This window comes from Megascapheus bottae, chromosome 3, assembly GCF_031878675.1.
Source record: "Megascapheus bottae isolate mThoBot1 chromosome 3, mThoBot2.hap1, whole genome shotgun sequence".
In the NCBI taxonomy this organism is placed as follows: Eukaryota; Metazoa; Chordata; class Mammalia; order Rodentia; family Geomyidae; genus Megascapheus; species Megascapheus bottae.
In genome coordinates this window covers 2,959,808-2,980,103 of record NC_143511.1, presented here as the reverse complement: position 1 = coordinate 2,980,103, position 20,296 = coordinate 2,959,808, and the positions used below count along the sequence as shown (strand labels likewise).

The 20,296-nt window shown below is 39.7% G+C and overlaps 1 pseudogene; it reads left to right on the top strand.

Annotated features, from left to right (window-relative positions):
* Positions 1-15,686: 15,686 nt before the first annotated feature.
* Positions 15,687-16,440, top strand: LOC150064796 (proteasome activator complex subunit 3 pseudogene; annotated as a pseudogene).
* The last annotated feature ends 3,856 nt before the right edge of the window (positions 16,441-20,296 follow it).

Genomic DNA, 20,296 nt, shown 5'->3' with positions numbered 1-20,296 from the left:
TGACTCATCTGAAACCTTATAATATGGGCTTCTAGCATCTGTTGTGTTTTTTGATCAAGAAAGGGAAGTTCCAGTGTAGTAACAGAGCAGAAGCTTCTACTTAATAGTGGTAGCAAATTTGTTTTTTCCATATGTGTATGAGAACTCCCAGAATGAGGTACCATATTGTCACCAACCAGCCACGAACGACACACCATCAAAGGAATCTGACCTACACTGATCTGCCAAAATTTTCTGATCACGTGCAGCCTAAGAATGCTTCTTATTTGAAGCTCATTCAAATTATTCATTGGGAGCCTTAGTAATGTATTACCTGAACTATTCCTTGAATTATACACCCATTTATTTTGTCTCTCAGGTGCAGCTGTTGGACAGTTTAACACATAGTATTCTGAATCCATTGGTAAATTATTTAATGGGTATTTCCCTAAGATGTGTCCAAGATTCTGTGCTGTATCCCTTCTCAGCTGCGAGCTTGTAGCAACACTCTCATAGAAAGTTCCCAGTTGACTCACTTGACTCTTCCTTTGGTCATTGCAAATATGGTCGTGATACTCAAAGGGTTGCAAGGAAACAGGATTGCAATTGTGGTGAGCTATCTGTGTTGAATTGCATTGTGGTTCCATTAGTACCAAAGACCCTGGGCTGAGATAGGCCTGGAAGCACCAGGGTGGGATTAGCCTATTTGGCACATGGAGCTGCAGGTTCTGGGGTTCACAAAAATGGCCAGAAAAGGCAGACACTGGGACATAGGATTGTGGGGTTTGCCTCACAAATTTTACACTGGAAGCTAGAGGGCAAATAGATTCTTGACGATTTTGGACCTCAGGAACTGAACCCCATGAACTATCTTGATGTTTCTGTACCATGTGACAGTCCAGGTATTGATTTCCATTTAAGGTGACAGGGTTATTCCTGTTCTGTGGACTGTGGGAAGGATTTCCACAGGGTGGAGAATACAGTGGTATCGTGAGAAGAGGAGGGTTCGCACAGGTATGGAAATGGGTCCGTGTAAAAGGTAGAGTCTGAGATTGTGTCATGGGTTGGGTATGCACATTGGCCAGAGGAAGAGGGATGGATTGAGGAAGTGGTGGTGGTCGTCTGCCCTGCATTTGGGCTACAGGATCTTTACAAATTTCATTGAATAAGATAAGATGAGGTTCTATTGAGCCACCTTCCCTAGACACCAAGAACGTAGCCACTATTGACTCACTGTGCAGAGATGGAAGACCCCAGAAAAGTTGACTGTCTTTCTGCTCTAAATTCTTCCCCATGGTCTTCATATATAGGAGCTGCTGATGAATTCCTAAATGCTCTGTTTTGCCTTTCATGTCCCAGTCAGTTTGGGGGGCTATGGTATCCTGCTCACCAACAAGGGAATGCATAGAGTACCATGAAGATGTCAATTGCTTTTCTGACCACTTTTGTTCAAAAACTGGTCTATCATCCTCCTTTCCTGCCTTTTCCAAAGTTTCAAAAATCGTTTTCTTCTTCTCTTGTCTCTTTAAAAGTTCCTGTATATTAAGGTCAAGAAAGGGAATATGTCTGTTCTCCACATGTGATGCATTAGAGTGTCTCCAGAAATAGGAATCCGGAGGATGGAAGGAAACATTTTCTTGCTGAAAACCACAGTGTGGCAATCTTGGGAGAAATGTGTTCTTGTTATGAGCCTGCCACCAAGAGAATTGAGAAATCTCCATGTTTTAATACTCTTTGCCTTTGATCGTTGGGACATAAAGAGGACATCAGCAGGACTACCTACCAGAAACAAAATGGCCTGTGGTTAGAGAATAGAATCTGTTCTCTTGAGTGTGATGTGTTGAAGGATGAAGATGCATGCAGTTAGCGAGGGAAACTTGGGATGAAGGAGAGGGCTAAGCTTTTGTGGTAGAGAGTTTGTTACCCAGTTGTGAGGATGAAAGAAATTCAACCAAACAGGAACGTGATCTGGTTAAGTGAGAGGATGGAAGGGCAAGTCGAGAAAGCTCAGGCAGAGAAGCTGGCATTAGGTCTGGAGGAGGGATTTCTGAGTAAGCAGAGTGCAGAGGAGGTGATGACTGAGTCACAGGAGTATGTGAAGAGCTGTGGGAGCCAAAGGCAACAAAGAGGGCACATAATTTAGGAATGCCTGTGAAAGCAAATGACTGGCCCCAGCAGTTGCTTTTATTACATACCTTATGAATGGGATTGGCATGGTGTTGAAAGGTGGTATTTCTACACTGGCCTGGAGGGCTGAAAGAGAGAAAACACAAAGCTGTAGCCAAATGGAAGACATGGGAGCCTAGCAGAGTAAAGCCTGAGACCTTCTTTACTTTCTCCCATGTTCATTGTCTCTCAGTTTTCTATAATCTCTCTCCAGGAGCTTCCTTTTCCTAGACAAGTAGCACTGATAACCCTAGTATAACAGAACATATAAAATAAAGGGCATAGAAAAAAAAGACCAATCACTTTTTCAGAACATAAAGAATCTTCTTGCTGCTCTTCTTTTTTCCATATATTTTTATTGTAATTAATTGAAGGGTTACATTATATTCACCAGATAGAAGGTGCATTACTTAATAAACATTGGTACCCTTTCTCATGTCTTGGTCTACTTCTGTATGGCAATTTCTCTGACCTAGACAACCAGGAGAGTGATATACATAATGAAAGTAGAAACATACAGGAGTCCATTTATGGGAATCCCATGTGATATTTAAATCAGAAAGCACCAAGAATCAGGGGACAAGATAACTACAATTTTTTGTTTTGGTGATTTTTTTTGTGCTTGCTAGGCTGGAGCTCTATCACCTGAGTCACACCCATAGCCTTTGGCTTTGTTTTATTTTTTGTTTGTTTGTTAAAATAGGGTTTTTTGTTTGGGCCTATGGTGGCCTAGTCAGTGATTATTGAATTTGTATTTCCCACACAGCTGGAATGACAGAAGAGTGCCACCATATTTCTTTCTTTTTTTTTTTTTTTGAGATGGGATCTAACTTTTGCCTAAGTAGCTGGCTTGACAGGTAGCTGAAATGGTGAGGTTATGAGGAAAGTTCACATACTTATGTGGCTTCATTTATAAAGTACTGTGATACTCAGAATCACCACAGGAGGTTACCGCAGAGATGAGTCTGAGCATCCCAAAATAAAGCATGGAACACAGAAGTTGTGACTCCAAAGCAACCACTAAACTTTCCTTGCCAGGCTATGTGTTCCTCACTTGACCAGCACCCACTCTTCAGGCTCATCACTGCTTCATGCCTGTGGCTGGGCAGAATACAGACTGAGAAGTGTTGAGTTTGACTGCCCTTCCTCCTTACTTCTCCTCTACAGGCTTTATTTTCTGAAAGACACTGCTTAAAACTGATGTCTTCAGCTGAGCACTAGTGGCTTATGCATGTTATCTTAGCTACTCAGAAACTGAGATCTGAGGATTGTGGTTCAAAGCCATCCCAGTGATCCTCTTCTTACCTTCAATGAAAGAAAACCGGAAGTGGTGCTGTGGCTCAATTTGGTAACAAAAAAGCTCAGGAACAGCACTCAAACCCTAAGGAAGTTCAAGCCTCACAACTGACAAAAAAAACCCAAATATTCATATCCTCAGAGATGATCAACCTAGGATCTCATCGAAAGACAGGCAAGTCACCTTTGAGGTGCTAGTTCAAACAAGTGGCACCTTACCTTAACATTTCCTACCTTTCTCTTCTTGGTTCTTCCCTGATGCTAAGAAGAAAAGAAACATAAAGAAGCTACTCTTAGGAAATATAGATATCCATTATCTAAAAATAATATTATTCCCAATTTTAAATAATAGTTTATTCCTTTCTTGATTAATTTTATAAGATGATCAGATTTTTCAATTTATTTTTTTTTGAGAATCTAAAAGAAGGACTTGAGTTCATACTTGAAGTTTAGTCAGAAGTCTCTCCTCTCTAGATTTGCCCAACATGGAGGAAGGCTTGGTGAAAATGCTTGACATTAAGTGAAACATAGGATCAAGTGGTACAAAGAGTCCATTCCCCTTTAGAGCACTTGTAATCTGTAACTAAGATAAGTCAGAATCATGGAACTGGTGCTTGGAATCCCTCATACCCAGATTAGTTGGCTGTGAACTGCAAATGTAAACATTATCCCTACCTGAATCTCTAGCCTTGCCGATCTATTGCTCTAGAGGAATGATCTCCTGGTCTCTCCTAGCCTTCTTATCTCTGATATCTCTCTGGGCCAATCAAAAGTCATCTAGCAATGTGAGAAGGTGAATAGGAAGCTAAAGAATCATCCTGTGAGAAAAGAGTCAATTATGGCATTAAGGAGCTTTGGAAAACTGAATAAGCTAAAAAAAAATTTTTTTAGTGCTATCAGATAATGGAGCTCCCAAGTAAAACCACCTCCCACCTCTTCACAGAAAGCATAATCAAGGCAAAATCCAATGGAATCGTAAACTGGAAAGAACATTTAAGTGGACAATTTGATGAATTGCCAAAGAATGTTTGTGAACTATCATTAGAGTGAGGCTGCTCCATAGGTTTTAATCTTACACAGTTTCCTACATTTTATTTCGTGCAAGATTCCCCGTCAGGCTCTCATAGTGAAGATCCATGGGAAAACCTTCATATTTCCATCAGGAAGAGAGAAAAGGAACCATTTTCAAACAGACCCCAATTATTCTCTTTAACAGGAGCCTTCTTAGTAGAAGACATCAACACTAGGTGCTATGTCATATGGGAGAAGGAAAGTTGCCTATCTCCAGCCTCTTCTACCCACCCTGTGTTACCCTAAGATTCAGAAAAACAAACCTAAAGTCACGAATGAACCCCACAGCCCAGGGACTCATACCTACTAGAAATAGGAGATTTAAACCCAACATGAGCTGTGTCATGAATGCTCTACTTAAGGAAGTAACCTTATGAAAAACTAAAGCACCAGAGACAAAACCTGGGTACTAGAAGAAATTTGAAACTCTGATGGTTATAACTATAGAAAACATTAAACACAGCCCAGTTCCTAGGAACTTAACATAAATTCTACCACTAGTAGTTCCTATTAGTGAACATCATTAATGGCTTTCAAAAAATCAAAACAACAACAGAAAACTCACAAAGTGCCCAAAGCTATTTCCTGGGATCCTACAAAATAGAATGATCACATGTTTTATCACTGAAACCAAGACCTCTCTGGGAGTGAAAAAGACCATTGCTAGGTGCCAGGGTCTTACAGCCATAATCCTAACTTACTCAGGATGCTGAGATCTGAGGTTTTTGGTTTGAAGGCAGCTACAGGTGGAAAATCAATGAGACTCTTATATCCAATTAACCATCAAAAAAGCTCAAATGGTAGAGTGCAAGCCTTGAGCAACAAAGCTAAGGGACAGACAGTTCCCAAGCCCCAAGTTCAAGCCTTAGTACCGTATCATTTTGAGCCACAGTGCCATTTAAAATATTCTTGTGATTAATTGGAGATAAACATCTCACAGACTTTCCTGCCTAGACTTTGAACAGTGATCCTCTGATCTTAGCCTTCTGAGTAGCTAGGACTATAGGTGTGAGTCACTAGTGCCTGGCAGGAATTATTTTAAAAACACTGAATACATATAAATAGAGAGTAAGGCTGTAAGAGTGGTCACCACGGTATGGGAAAAGGAAATGGGAAGATAAATAGGAAAGAATACTCAGCATCATGTTATATACCCTAAAAATACACAGTTAGAACTTCTAGAAAAAGGGATCCAAATAAAATTAAACAAAATTCCTGTTTAAGATAACGTAAAGGAGAAAAAAAGGGAAAATAAAAAGGAAGATTGGGTATAATGAATATTAAAGTTGAAGATATGAGATAATACTCTTAACATATAAATCCTATAGATATTTGCCATGAAATATTGCCATGAATCAAAAGAAAACAGGCTGAGTGTGGTGGCTCATGCCTGTAATCCTAGCTACTCAGGAGGCTCAGATCTGAGGACCAAGATTCAAAGCCAGTCCAGGCACAAAAGACCTAAGACTCTTTTCTCCAGTTAACCTCTTGACAATGGGAAGTGGGGCTTGGATCAAGGGTAGGGTGGTAAGCCTTGAGCTGAAGAGCTCAGGGACAGCACCCAGGCCCAGTTCAAGCCCCATGACCCACAAAGAAAAAAAGGAAAGGAAACAGAAATAGTATTAATTTCAAGCAAAGCATAAGAAAAGTTACCAGTGATAAAAGAAGTATCAAATAATAATGAAGGGTTCAATTTTCCAACAACATAAGGAAAACATTGTGTATATATCTAATAACAGATTGTCAAAATGTATGACAAACTGTTAGAAATAGGAAAGGAAATAGATGAACCTACTGATATTGTTAACAGCTTCAACAAACTTTATAACAGAAATTGAAGCTTGGTTGTGCTGCAAATCATCAGGACATAGTCTGAAACAACACATTCAATCACTTGGATATCATTAATATTATCAAATAATCTCCCCAAGCTGAACAGAATACATAATCATTTCCCCATGCTCAAGTGGTACATCCTCCAGGATATAACACATTTTGGGAAATAAGCTATGCCTTAATAAATAAAAAAGAACAGTAGCCATATGAAATATGCTTTTAGGCCAAAAGCTGTTAAAATAGAAATCAGTAAAGGAAAGGTAGTTAGAAAAATCCCAAAATGATCTGAGATTAAACAAAGCATTAACTCATTGATCAAATTTTTTGAGAGGTTTAAAATATGTAAAAGTAAATAAAATGAAAATGCAACTTAGAAAAATGTGTTGGATGCGGCAAAGGTAGTGTTTAAAGGGAAGTTTATCACATTAAATCCATGTATTACACTCGGAGCAGCTCTAGTTTTATTACCTGTTTGATATCTCTCTGTTTCTAGGCTATTGGGAAATACAAATTCCTCTTCTGTTAGCACAGAGAGAGAAGGAGAAACCCAGACAGGAAGTCGGAGATAGGAATACTCAAGAAGTCAAGTTGAAGTTCAGTTATGCTGTGGTATGGCTTCGAGGTCAAAGAAGAAGATCCACATCAGAATCCAGGCACTGAGTACACATTCTAAATTACACACAGTTCCACGCCACATCACAGAGCCTGAGCAGAAAGCAAAGATTCTTAAGGCTGGTGGTGGAGAAAACAACATAAGGGAATTGAACCTACAGCTTCCCTCCATCACCCAGATATGCTAATCTGTTCATCCCTCTTGTGTCCTATAGATGCCTTCACTACACCCTTTCAATAGAGTGTGTTTACCTCAATATTTTAATCATTCTACCTACTACCTAGATATTATAAGAGATCCTTTTATTGCATTGTGATCTCCCTTTGGATAACATGTAATCTTTGAAAGCTTTGCATGCTCAGGGACTTACAAGTTCTATTCTGCTCTCACCTACAGCTCCTCAAATACACAATGCTTTTTACCTGCACAAAAACAGAAACCTTGAACACAAAACCCCTTGAGATTTCTCAAAAGGTTCAGTGATAATGCTAAAAGCCTGTAGAGAGCACAGTACTTTACACCAATGAACAGAATCCAAAAAAGCATAAAAGGGAGACGACACAACAAACATTTTCAACATGTTTTCAATCATTCTTTCTCTCTCCAACCCTGCTTCCTCCTCATTCTGCCTTCCCTCTCCCATAGTTTTGCATCAGTTGTACAGAGCAATTGTACATGTCCAAAGCCCACACAACCAGATCCATCCTGATGTGAGGGGTAGGCTTCACCTTAGCATCATGGGTCTTCTAATTAGGCTGATTGAACTTCATTTGGCAAGGCCCTTTGCTTTAAACCACATGTATGGTTACTTTATGAGCTTTTTCCTCCATCTACTTTGTAACTTTTCACCAAAATTTCCATTGGTTCATATAGAGAGAGAGATGTTATTTTGGTGGCTATTGTATAGTATATCTATTATCCTTTCATAATATTAGTTCACTTAACCCTTAAAACTCTTAAAACTTATGTATTTACAGCCAGGCTCTGATAGTTCAAACCTGCAATCCTCACTATATGGGATACTGAGGACCAGAGGATTGCAGTTCAAAGCTAGCTAGAGCAGAATCCCAAGTTAGAAGGGACGCTGAGATTGGGAGGACTGCAGTGGCAGGACAGCACAGTCAGGAAAATCCGTGAGGTTCTTCCTCCATGGCGGAAACTGGACCGTGGCACATTCCTGTGATCCACGATGGAGGCAGATTGTGGCTCAGATGCATACCTAGACAGGAACAAAACCAAACCAAACGAAACAGTGAAAAACAGAGTTGTAAGCAGTATTGCACCTGAGGCCCCCAAATTCCAGCTCCAGTACAACCAAAAATAGATCTTTTAGCTTCAGAAGTTTATAAACTGGTTAAGCCCTGTGTTGTTCCCTCATAGTATTGTTTAGCCATCAGGTTTGATGAATCCACCTTCACCCCAGACACCCAATCCTTGCTTTTTCTTACAATGAAAGCTTACCAGAAATACTAGACTGTTCTTTGTCCTGTCCTGCATGCGTAGCTTCTCCATTGTCTTGTCAAGCCGACTTCCTCCCATCTGCCTTCCCTTGACTAGAGGAGGTCTGTTCAGAAATACCTCTTATATAGCCTTGCATTCCTGGTGTTGCTTTGTTGTTGTTTGTAACAAGCAAACTCACAAACACAAAAATATCCTTTAATATATGACCAGGAGAAACCTCATCACAAAAGTGAACGTATCTGATTTTGTTACCTGGTATAGTATGTATATATGTTTGTTTGTTTATTTCAAATAAGGAAGGGAAGGAGGAAACAAGATGATTGGGAGGGAGTGGGGGGGAGGGAAACAGGGCCAAATATGAAAAGGGGTATCCATGTGTGAGAAGTAATGCACCTACTACCTGACGAATTACAACTGTAATCCCTCTATACATTACCCCAACAATAAAATTTAAAAAAACGAAAAGTAAACCTGGGGGAGGGGTCATAAAACTGAAACAATAGGTATATTCCTCAAAAGAGATCAGGTCATAAAAAAGTACTATTCCAGATTAAAAGAGACTGATGTCACACAGCTAAACACAATAGGAAATTACAGACTGCCCTTGTAATGGAGATGTTAAAAAAATAAAAAGAAAAGAAAAGAGGAAACAGCTGGGTGCAGTAACTCATGCCTATAATCCCAGCTACTCCAGGAGGCTGAGATCTGAGCATCATGATTGCAAGCCAGATGGGCAGAGAAGCCTCCATAAGACTCTTATTCTCCAATTAACCTCTTATCTCTAAAAAACAGAAGTGGCACTGTGACTCAAGTGGTAGAGCATTTGCCTTGAACACAAAGAGGCTCACAGATAGCACCCAGTCCCTGAGTTCAAGCCCCACAACTGGAAAAGAAAAGAAAAGCACAAATACATACTACATATACAATAAGGATGAATGATTTAAAATTTTATAACTACTTAAAGATAATAAAAATTGTAACTGTGTTAACGTTACTGAAAGATAATCAAGTATTAAGTGTTAAATTTAGTATTATTTTAATAGATGAAATATAACCATTCATACGTATGAAATTTCTCCTCAAGTATATAAATTTATTTTTGTATATATGTTCTTGCCTACATATATGTGTGTACAAAGATACACATATATACATGTAAACAAATAACATGTCATATACACATATGTATATAAATATACATGAGGGAAGAGAGAAAAACCAGCAAATGGGTTAAACATTAGCAAGAAGTGAATCCAGTTAAATTATACATTGTTATTTACGATCAATTTAACTTTTTTCAAGTTTGTTTTAAATACATTTTTTTCTTGATAATAGGATTTGATCTGAGGGCCTTTTACTATGTGGATGCTCTGCCACTGAGCCACACTCTTCACTTTAAACTACCTTCCTTTTGTTGATCATGAACATTAAACTCTGGGCCCGGGTGCTTTTGCTCAAAGCTAGCACTCAACCACTTGTGCCACAAGATCACTTCTGGCTTTTTCTGTGATTAACTGAAAATAAGAGTCTCACAAATTTTTCTGCCCGAGCTGGTTTCAAACCACGATCTTCAGATCTCAGCCTCCTCAGTAGCTAGTATTGCAGATGTGAGCCACTGGTGCCCAGCTTTAAACAACTATATTTTTAACTTGACCATTGACTACATTGTACTGAGCCTGGCATAACTTTTAAAATTTTTGGCTTTGGTTCCCACAACTTCCTCACACCACAGGTACACCCAACACCATTTTCGAAATGGTTGTCTCAACTCTGTTCCAAGGAAAATCTTGATTCCTTGAAACCAAAATTTCAAGGAATCACATCCAAAATATGTAACAATTGGGTTTTTTCTTCCTTCCTTTTTTTCTTTTTTCTTTCTTTCCTTTCTTTCTTTCTTTTCTTCTTTCTTTCTTTTCCTTCCTTCCTTCCTTCCTTCCTTTTCTTCTTCTTCTTATTCCTCTTCTTCTTCTTCTTCTTCTTCTTCTTCTTCTTCTTCTTCTTCTTCTTCTTCTTCTTCCTCTTCTTCTTCTTCCTCCTCCTCCTCTTCTTCTTCTTCTTCTTCTTCTTCTTCTTCTTCTTCTTCTTCTTCTTCTTCTTCTTCTTCTTCTTCTTCCTCTTCTTCTTCTTCCTCCTCCTCCTCCTCTTCTTCTTCTTCTTCTTCTTCTTCTTCTTCTTCTTCTTCTTCTTCTTCTTCTTCTTCTTCTTCTTCTTCTCCTTCTCCTCCTCCTCCTCCTCCTCCTCCTCCTGTCCTTCCTTCCTTCCTTCCTTCCTTCCTTCCTTCCTTCCTTCCTTCCTGCCTTCCTTCCTTCTTTCCTTTCGTTCTTTCTATTTTGCCAGTCCTGAGGGTTGACCTCAAGGCCTGGGCACTGTCCTTGGAATTTCTCAAGGGTAACACTCTACTGCTTGAGCCACAGCATCACTTCTGGCTTTTTCTATGTATGGGGTACTGGGGAATCAACCCAGGGCTTCGTGCATGCTAGGCAAGCACTCTACCACTAGGCCACATTCCCAGCCCCAGGTCTCTTTCTTATTGGTTCCTACTGAATCATCTGTCTTCAGGGATTCATGGTAGAATCTAGCTTGAAGGTGCTTTTCTGTTTTGCTAAGTCATTACCTCTCCTCCAGATTTCAAAAATATATTGAGCTCTTCTGTAATAGCCTCTCCTATTCCTGACATTCACTTAAAAAAAAAGATTTTATTAATACTGATTTTTTTACATCAAATTTCAAATGTCAAGTTTAACAAACAATATTCAAGAAGGGAATCTCTATATGCAATCACAGGCACATAAATTTAGGAACAAAATTAAAGTTAAGCTGAAACTGCGTCATAGATATGCATTGCTCTATACAATATAACATAATGTCTTTAGAATATATATCCCACCATAGATTTATATGTCCATATAGTTATATTCATATCTCAAAGGCCAAAAGTATTGAGTCATCACTCTTGTACTATTTGAATCTAAGATCCACATATCAGGAGACAGTATGACTTTTGTTCCTTTGGTCTTGATTTATCTCGCTCAACATGATTCACTCTAATTTCATCCACCTCACCGTGAATGCCATTATTTTATCTTATCTGGTGGTTATATAGAATTCCATTGTATATATACATACCACATTTTTTGTATCCATTCATCTCTAGTAGGGCATCTGGGTTGTTTCCATCTCTTGGGTATTGTGACTAGTGCAGCTATGATCATGGCTGAGCAGATGTCCTTATCATATCCTGGGTTATGATGCTTAGAGTAGATATCCAGGAGTGGTATGGCTGGATTGTAGGAAAGGTCTATATTTAGTTTGTTGAGGAACCTCCAAACTGCCTTCCAGAGTGGCTGAATTTGTTTCCATTCCCACCAGCAGTGCAGTAGGGTTCCTCTTTCTCCACATCCCCACCAGCATTTGTTGCTGTCTGAGTTCAGAATATTGGTTATGCTGATTGGGGTAAGATGGTATCTTAGGGTTGTTTTTATTTTCATTTCCTTTGTGTCCATGGATGATGAGCATTTTCTCATATGTTTCTTTGCTATCTTAACCTCTTCTTTTGATAAGTCTCTGTTTAGATCCCTTTCCCACTTTGTGACTGGTTTATTGGCTTTGGGGGAATTAGTTCCTTGAATTCCCTTTAGATATTGAGTATTAGGCATTTGTCTGATGTATTATTGGTAAATATCTTTCGCCAGTTGGTTGGCTATCTTTCTGTTTTAGTAGCTATGTTTTCATCTGTGCAGAAACTTTTTATTTTTAGGTAGTTCCACTTGTCAAATCTCTCCACTCTGTTGTGATCTGGGACTCTGTTCAGGAAGGCTTTGCCTGTGCCTATGTGTTCCAATGTCTCTCCTACTCTATCATGTAACGCTTTCAGAGTTTCAGGTCTGATATTGAGATCTTTGATCCATTTTGAGTTAACATTTATGCATGGCAACAGGCTGAGATCAATTTCAGTTTTCTGAATGTGGCTACCCAGTTTTGCCAGCACCAATAATTGAATAGGCTGTGTTTGTTCCACGGTAGATCTCTAGCTCCTTTGTCAAATATAAGATGACTATAGGTATGTGGTTTTATTTCTGGATCTTCTGTTCCATTGATCTTCTTGTCTATGTTGTTTTTGTTATTTGGCTCTATAGTAGAGTTTGAAGTCTGGTATTACAGTACCACCTGCATTACTCTTTTTGCCTAGAATTGCTTTGGCTATTCTAGGTCTTTTGTTGCTCCATATGAACCTTTGGATTGTATCTTCTATTTGAGTAAAGAATTGTCTTTGGGATTTTGATGGGGATTGCACTGAATTTGTATATCAATTTTGGCAATATGGCCATTTTCACTATATTGGTTCTTCCTATCCATGAGCGTGGGATGTTGTTCCATGTCCTCTTCGATTTCTTTCATTAGGCTTTTATAGTTTTCATGAAATAATTCCTTTACATCGTTGGCTAAGTTAATCTCTAAACATTTTACTCTTTTGCAAAAGGGATCATTTTCTTGATTTTTCCCACTGTTTGTGTATTTTTGGCGTATAGAAAGGCTACTGACTTTTGCAGGTTGATTTTGTATCCTGCCATTTTGCTAAAGTGATTTATTAGTTCTAGGAGTTTAGGAGTGGAGTTTATTGGGTTGTTCAGATATAGGATCATGTCATCTGCAAGTAGGGATAGTTTGATTTCTTCTTTCCCTATGTGGATCCCTTTGATGTCCTTCTCTTGTCTTATTTCTATAGCTAAGGGTTCCAGCACTATATTGAACAGAAGTGGAGGAAGTGGGCATCCCTGTCTAGTTCCTGATTTTAAAGTAAATGATTCTAGTCTTTCTCCATTTAATATGATACTGGCTGTAGTTTGTCATATATGGCTTTAATTATTTTAAGGAATGTACCTGCTATTCCTATTTTTTCTAGTGCTTTCAAGATGAATGGATGTTGTATTTTGTCAAATGCCTTCTCGGTGTCCAGAGAAATTATCATATGATTCTTAACCTTAGCTCTATTGATATGATGTATTATATTAGTTGATTTGCAAATGTTAAACCAACCTTGCATCTGTGGGATGAAGCCTACTTGATCGTGGTGTATAATTTTTGAAATTTGTCTCTGGATTCTGTTGCTTAGTATTTTATTGAGGAGCTTTGTGTCTGTGTTCATCAGAGAGATTGGTCTGTAGTTCTCTTTTTGTAGGGAGGGGTCTTTCCCTGGTTTGGAGATGAATGTGATTTTGGCTTCATAGAATGATTTTGGGATGGCTTCCTCTGCTTCTAGCTGTCGTTCACTTTTTAAGCACTTCTACTTTTTATATCATTTAAGTTGTATTGAAATGTACCATAACACATACCATACCACCCACCTAGGTCATGTATAATTTTTATGCTGTACAAACATACCAGAGTCAAATTCAAAGTATTTTCATGACTTTAAAAGGGGACTCTGTGACCTTGAGATTTTATTCACACTTATCCCTCCTCATCTCTCATCGACCATTAGTCTTTCTGTCTCTGTAAATGTGATGTTCATTTTCTGGGTGTAATGGAATCATATATAGTCAATTGCACGTGACTTCCTTTCGTTAACAGTGTTTTCAAAGTTCATCCATATTGTGGCATGTATCAATATTTTATTCCTTTTTATTACTAAAAGCTATTTTCTGCTCTAATAAACATTTTGTTCATCTATTCTTTAGTTGGATAAGTGAGCTGTTTCTGGTCTGGGCTGTGATGCAGCTATAAACATTTACATACAAGTTTCTGTGTGAACTTAGGCATTTTTCTCAGGCATAGAAATAGAAATGGAATTGCTGTGTGATATGGCCATGCTATGCTTAACATGTGAGGAAATGGCAAAATGATTTTTAAAACAGCTGGATCATTTTACATTTTTACTGGCTGTGAGAGATACTTCCAATTTCTCCAGGATTTTAGCCTTTATCTACTCATTTTTGTTAATCCTGGTGTGAACTATCTCACCATGAAAGTTATTTGCACAAGGTAATGATTTGTGGAATAAAAGATTGCGAATAGTGCTTTTGCCCCTCATGCCAGAAGTTGCATCACCACAGGTAGACTTAAAAATATATATATATATATATATCCAGCTAAAGTGTCACATAGGTTTATGATTCTATTATACAAATGACAGAGAAAAATAATTCGTTCTTTTCCCCAATATACATGCACAGAGCTGGGAGAGGGCAGAGCCTGAGAGCTGACCATAACTTCATGATTCCAGTAGATTTTCAACATGTGTATTTTTTCAGACAAAAGATATAAAGGGAATTAATAAAGCCTATCTGAAGATAACATTTAGAAATGTTGATTACATATAAAACCTTTAGGATAAAGGAAACAAGTATAAGAGCATAGCATATGAAATAGTAGAAAAATAATAAAGTTAATTTAATCTAGAATTGAAAATTTTGACTAATATTGGAAATAGAAAAAATGAGATAACGGGGAAGAATGTCAAACTATATCACCACAGAAAACAGATTATTCTGTTTTTCTTTTGGCGATATGTCTAAAATTAAGGCATAAACTGACTTCCATAGAAATAAAGGACCCTAAAAACCAACAATAGGGGAATTGATTCTAAAATGAATATTGAGGTCCTCCAAAATGTCCCCACTTCCTCTTCTGAGGAGGAGCATGTTCATATAATCTGCACGTTTTTGGAGTCCTAGGAGTCAGAATGGTAGGGTCAATGGCAAAACTCCGGAGATAAAGATATATTGAGAGGAAATAGCAGAAATCTTTTACTTTGACACACCCATAATTAGGAGGAAAAAATCATCCATAGATGACTTGCCAGAAATCTTTACAAGAAGGTCAAAGAATGCTTCTGAATCTTAGCATGTGACATATGACACATTCTTCAGCAATACTCGCTCCATTCCCATACTCTTCCCCCTCCCAGCTCTGCGCACATTTATTGAGGGAAAGAATGAATTATTTTCAGGGAGGAAACTTGTCTGCCAAACACCACAGAATAGAATCAAAACCTTATGTGACAATCTAGCTGTGGTGATGTAACTTCCATCATGAGGGGCAAAAGCCAGGAAGGTGAGCTCAGGAGCGAGTATATAGCAGGCAGCCAGATGGAGAGACTGGGTAGACTGGGGTACAGGTGGACTGGGCAGATGGAGGCAAGAATGAACAAGCAGTGAAAAAGCCAGTGAGTGTGACCAGATCCTGAGGGCAGCTGAGATACCTCAGGTTCCTCTGGTCCTCTTCCCTAGAGCCTCTGGTCTCTAGCAGAGTGTCCAGCTGGGCCATGGCCTCATCACTGAAGGTAGATCAGGAAGTGAAGCCCAAGGATGATTCTTTCAGAGTTTATCACAAGCCAGGTGGAAGACGTGGTGACAACTTTTCACAAAGTATTCAAACCTTAAAGAACCAATCCTAGACATCCATGACCAAACTCCTCTACTTAGACCTGATTCTCCCTGTTCCTGACCCCATTCTTCTCACCAATATCCACGATGGTTTGGATAGTCTCACTTATAGGAAGTGAAGTTCAGACAGATGTGAAGAGATATTCTAAGATATTTGTGATGTTCAATGGGATGTGAAAAGGCAACCAGCAGCTGGTGGACATTCTTGAGAAAATGAAACCTGAGATCTGGCTGCTTCCCCAGAAATGTAACGCAGTCTAAATGTGTGTCCAGCTCTTGAGTCTCAGGATGGACAATGAGAACTACTTTGGGATATCTACTGAAGAAGAGACAAGTTGCAAAGCTAAAATCGATTGGGAATGAAGCTCCATTTCTGGGCCAGATTTCTAAACTGTAAGAGCCAAATTGTTTTCTAAAATAGCTAAACATGCCCATGTGGAGAACTATCGCTACACTGTGGCAGAGACTGATGAGAAAAAAATGTCATCAGCCTTCAGTTTATCATATACAGAGCTGAGAAATCAGTATATAACTCTATAGGACATGATCCCCCAAAATATCAAGAGGATAAAATGACCCAGAAGCAATAACAAAGTTATATTGTACCAAGTCCAGGGCCAGGGGACTCTGTGATTCTCCGTTCAAGACCAATATTGCCTTGGTTTGTGTATTACTATTGTGATGGGAACACTGGAAATAAAACCAGAGTTTAATGGAAGTCTTATCTAGTTCTGTGATGTGTGTTCTGTCTTCTCTTTCCCTAGTGCCTCACACCCAGCCTGCCATAATTTCTGGAGAAATTAGAAAAATCTGCACACAGATGTTTCTGTGTGCAGAATTTTTAGTATGAGAATACTTTTTTCTCTCCTCCTTTGTCTTAAGCTTTGTGTTTTCTTCCTTTTGATGATTGGTTTTTTTAAAAGTTGAGGAGCTAGGATGGCGGGGGAGCTAGGATGGCAGGGGTGGGAAAGACTATCTTACTTCTTGTGAGGCCGTTTCTTGTTTCTGTCCTTCCTGCCACAATTTCCCTGTTGACTTAGGGTTTCCAATCTATTTTAATCCCCCCTTGAACCTGATCTAACAAGGAACATGGAGGTCCTTCAGCTGTGTCCCTAGTTCGTTCTATAACTGGATTTTTCTCATTCATATGTATCTACATGTACATACTCATACAGATATGAGTATATATCTTCCTACTCCATTACCTAACCTATCCTCTTTCCTCACCACCATTTTCTTGCCCCAGTTCCTGTCAGAGATACAACTTTTGGCAGGTGATAGTTATCTTAGTTTTCAGTTACCCAGGCAAAAGTTCTGGTCCCATCCTTCTTCCTGATATTGTAGCCACTTGGTGCCCAGGATAAGTTGGAAAAGAACCAATAGCTGAGAAGCAGAGGGCTGGGGAAGACCTTTTCCTCCTAGTCAAGGTCTTTTTGCCTTCTTCCAGGTCAGGTGAACAGAGGCGGGAGATGTTAGCCTGTGTGAGGTCCAGATGCTGCTGCCCCCATTGTGCTTTCCTTTGGAAATATTTTTGTGCTTCCAAGAAAAGCAATCAGTATATATGTGTATGTATGTACACTTATCGATGTGTCCATGTTTATGGTTAAAAAACTATAGGTCAAAACGGTTGGAAAGTTGAATCCTCTTGAATCTTCCAGAGATAGCACTGTTGCAGCTTTTATGTTAACCCTTCAGCTTTTTTATTTTTTCATGAGACTTGCTATCTGTGGTCAGCCTGCCAGTGGCTCAGTGTCTACTTATGACTTTCACTCATTTTTGCCTTCAATCCTATTTCCACCCAGGCTGCATCATTTTTCCTCCCAATATTCCATAGAAAAGGAATCTGGAGGCTTTCTTCCCAAGAGTATGCAAACCAATTGCACTTTAGTTTGGCGGAAGCCCTGCCTATCTTTCGGATCTCTTCTTCACTTCCATTAGGTATTGTTTCCCTTTTGATTGTTCTACTGCCCCTCTTTACCCTACAACCCATAGATCAAGACCCATAGTGTCAAGAAATTATTAAAAAAATACACATATTTTGACCTCTTTAAAAAAAAGTCAAGCTGTCTACTGGTTGCTGGTGGTTCACACTTGTAATCCTAGAAGCCAATCTGTGCAGGAAAGTCATGAGACTTTTTGGTGTGTGTGTGGGGGAGATCATGGGGCTTGAACTCAGGGCCTTGGTGATATTCCTGAGATTTTCCTTTTTATTGTCTGGGTAATGTATAAAGGGGTTACAGTTACATTCACCAGGTAGTAGGTGCATTACTACTCACACATTGATACCCTTTCTCATGTTTTTGTCCCCATTTCCCTCCCTCTGTCCCCTCCCAATCCTCTTGTTTTCTCCCCTGCCCTTTCCTATTTCAAATAAACAAACTTGTATACAATGTACTAGGTAACAAAGTCAGAATGAATAACAATTCCTGAGATTTTTTTGTTCGAGGCTAATACTCTACCATTTTGAGCCACAGCTCTACTTCTGGTTTTCTGGTCGTTAATTGGAGATACAAGTCTTAAATTTTCTTGCCTGGGCTGGCTTTGAACTATCTTCTCAGATCTCAGCTTCTTGAGTATCTAGGTACAGAAACAAGCCAGCTCCATGAGACTCTTATCTCTAATTAACTACCAAAAAAAGCCAGAAATGTAGCTGTGACTCTAATGGAACACTAGCCTTCAGGAAAAGTTTAAGGACATTGCTCAGGCCCTGAGTTTAAGCCCCAGGACCAACACACACACACACACACACACACACACACACACACACACACACACACACACAGAGTAAAGTTGTTCTGAAACACATACTTGCATTTAATCCCTTGTACAGATATGCTAATTCTTCCCTACTATATCTGAAGATGGAAAATAAGCTTTATTAGGTAGGGAAGGAGATTTTTGGATTCTAGTCATTGATTTCTCAGCAAGGGCTCCAACAATCAACTCATCAAAGACAACAGAGAAAATCAGTAAGAACAAACTGCTCCCTAGTCCTAAGTACCAGCCATGAGTTACACAAAACTCATATGCACAAGATGCAAAAGGCAGAACTACTGTCAGAACATTTATTGCAGGTGAAAATAAGGCAATGTGTTGAAGGTTCATTGGGGGAAAGGAAATGAATTACGTTGAGGGAGGAGAACTTTTGTCCCGGAGAATGATGAAGATTTTCTCTTTCAATAGGGAAACATTTTCCAACACACTGCCATTAGGAATGGAAGGGGCAGCCGGAGGCACCTGATGCATTTGACGTTTGCAGGTGGGTCTGCCATGGAGTACTGGCTCCCTGTGTGCCATGGCTGTGAGATGCCTGTGGTTAGCAAATAGCACATTTGTTGGCTCTCCATGCCAGCCTGTGCCCTTCCTGTTCTTCTCAAGGTTACTCTGACCAGGACAAGCAGCTTCTTGCATCCTGGACTTGACACATGACACGCTAGAGCAGGAAGCTTTCTCGTTGAGGTTCTGGCCCTGAATATGATCTGTCTGGGTTTGCTTTTCTGCCTTCTGTTGAGTTTTCCCAGACTTCACGGAAGACAAAAAGGGTCCTGGGGAGCACATAGTATCTACTCCATGCCTCTGCACTCCTTTCACCCCTGGGACTTTCCCAGTGTCTCTGGGGACTTTCTGATGTTCAGTGTTGGCTGGAATAGCAGCTCTCCCTTTACCTAGGCTTCTGGCTTGCACAGATGGAGAACTGCCCTTTCCCAGGGAACTTTGTCCTTTACTGTTTTTACCTGTACTAAGCCACTGAAAAAACTGCTTCATGTGGGTTCTGAAGCGGTTTTCATGAGGAGGCCGTACCTTCTGTGACAGTGGGTGGGAGGATTTTGTCCCAGGCCTCTCCTTTGCTTTCTCTTGAGGATGCTGGGTCTGCTTTCTGGGTTGTGATGGTGCCAGCCCTGTATCTCCTCCACCAAAGTCCCTTGATTTGGGTGTTGCAGGGCTCATGCCCTTCTTAACTTGTGGCAAATTCTTGCCTCGGCTCTTGTGGAGGTCACTGGTGGTGCAAGGCTTCTGTGCCTGCTCCCTGCTGATCTTTGACTTGTCCTGTAGAGCATGTAGCACATGGGAAGTTGCCACATCCCCACTGGAATCACCAGAGTCAAAAGTAAACAAACTCGGGTTTTTCAAGTTATCTGACTCCAGAGGCTGGTCATCCTGAAGACCCTGGGCCTTTCCTTTCTTTCTGCTCTCCATTTTCAATTTCAACTCATCAAAAAGTTGATATTTTAAGTCTGGGAGATCAGGACCACGGGGACCCAATGTTCCCTTTAAGGGACATTGAGTAGTCAGTGCCGTTTCCACATTTCTCATATCAACATCTGTCCTTAGGGAGCTCTTGCACTTGCTGACCTTTAAGGTGGTACTGGCTTGTGATTGATAAAAACAGAGATCCTCCACCTTAGATAGCTCCCTAGATTTTTCTGTGCTAGCCATGGAAATATTTCCCAACCTCATGCTTTTTTCCTGAGGTGGTTTTACTCTTTTA